Genomic DNA, 2139 nt, shown 5'->3' with positions numbered 1-2139 from the left:
CAAGCTCTAAGGTCACAAGTCCTGATGTCACAAGTCATGTTTCATCAAAGTCGGACAAATCCTTTGAGTCCGCTGAGATGAAGGATGAAGTTGTGTTACTCAAACGGGGGGAGGAATATGAGTTTGACAAAAAGAAATCGTCGTTAAACCCATTTGTTCCCCCATATGTGAGACAAATTGATAGGAACACAACCTCACCGTCTAAGTCAACTTTTGATACAAACGTTCAAAGGAACACAAATAATTCGAACAACAGTTGTTTTAGATGCAACAGCAGAGGACACTTTGTCAATGACTGTCCTCTGAAACGGAGAAAATCTAGAAATATGAAGCCAACTAAAATCGAGATTAAAACGAACTCTAAATCTGGTGCTGGTAAAAATACTAACACATCCAACTTCAATCATCGGAATAATCCAAGATTTCAAAGAAATTGGCCTCAGTTTTTCTCAACTAATTACAGATCTGGTAACTATGAATCAATTAGTGCGAGAAACTCAAGGTTATATGGATGGCCTCATAATCAATGTTCTAGAAATTCTCCATTCAGATCACACAGAAACTTTCCTCAAAAGACCTTTGGGCAACCAAGGAATTGGATTTCTGCTAATAGGTTTGATCAACCCAAGACCAAAAGGTCTTGGGTCCCCCGCTTCTAATTCATCTCTTTGATTGTGCAGGAACAGTCGAGCAGGAATGTGAACAACCTGTGGGTTGTAGATAGTGGCTGTTCCCGGCACATGACTGGTAACAAGAAATTATTACGTGATTGGAAGATTGTTCAAGGAGGAAGGGTTAGTTTAGCAGGAGAAAGTGGAGGAAGAATTACTGGAATTGGTACTGTTGCAAATGGGAGGATTAAGTTGGAGAAGGTTAATTTTGTAGAAGAGTTAAAGCACAATCTTTTAAGTGTCTCTCAGATCTGTCACAAAGACTATACTGTGCATTTTTCAAAAGATGAGGCACTCGTGCTTTATCCTGGTTTCAAGATTCCTGAAGCCCGGGTTGTGATGAAAGATCCAAGAGAAAAGAACACATATGTGATGGATATGCGGTCAACCGAGATGGCGACGGAAGAGTCATGTCTTCTGTCAAAAGCAACAGAATCTGAGTCCGAATTGTGGCACCGACGAATGGGTCATATTCTTCTTTGTAAGATGAACTACATTGTCTAGAATGAGTTGGTACTTGGGGTTCCCTTAAAGAACTTCAACTTTGAAGACCAATGTTTGTCATACAAGAAAGGAAAGCAACACAAGAAACCACATCACTCCAAGAGGGTTAACTCTATTGTCACCACTTTGGACTTGCTCCAAATGGACCTTTTTGGTCCCGTGAATGTCAAGAGTCTATGAGGAACGTCATACTGCTTTGTGGTGACTGATGATTACTCGCGTTACTCATGGTTTATTTCTGAAGGCAAAAGATGAAACAGTTCAATTGGTAATTAACTTGATTACCAAAGTGGAAAATATTGTTGGGAGAAAGGTAAAATTCATCAGAAAGTGACAATGGAACGGAGTTCAAGAACTACCAAATGGAGATGTTTTGTTTGTAGAAAGGGATTGAACATCAATTTTGCGCACCATATACTCCGCAACAAAATGGAGTAGCTGAAAGGAAGAACAGAACTCTAATCGAAGGCGCCATGACTATGTTGGCAGATGCTAAACTTCCCGTGGTGTTCTGGGCCGAGGCTGTTGCCACGACCTGTTATATCCTTAATCGTGTTTTAACTGCTAAAAGATTAAATAAAACATGTAATGAACATATGCATGGTAGAAAGCCAAATCTGAAAGGCCTTGAACCTTTCGGGTCCCCATGTTCGATATTAAAGGCTAACTCAAAATTTGGTGAGAAAGCTGACGAAGGTATTTTGTTTGGATACGTTGTTGGGACACCCAACAGAAGAGTCTTTAACTTATCGAACAACAAGGTTGAGGTGGTCTGTAACACTGACATTACTAGTTACAAATCACCAAGGCCTAGCATGGGACTAGCAGAGGCTTTCGACTATAACAAGCTATTCAAATCTTTTAATATACCATACTTGGATTTTGTAGACATAGATGAGAGAATGGCCACTCAGATGCTATTAGACGAACAAGAGACCATTGTACATCGTCCCCAGTATAATGA

This window comes from Bidens hawaiensis, unplaced genomic scaffold (assembly GCF_021521415.1).
Source record: "Bidens hawaiensis isolate Kalapana, Puna unplaced genomic scaffold, B.hawaiensis_p1.1 tig00040056_1, whole genome shotgun sequence".
Classification (NCBI taxonomy): Eukaryota; Viridiplantae; Streptophyta; class Magnoliopsida; order Asterales; family Asteraceae; genus Bidens; species Bidens hawaiensis.
Note: the sequence above shows the minus strand (reverse complement) of the source record.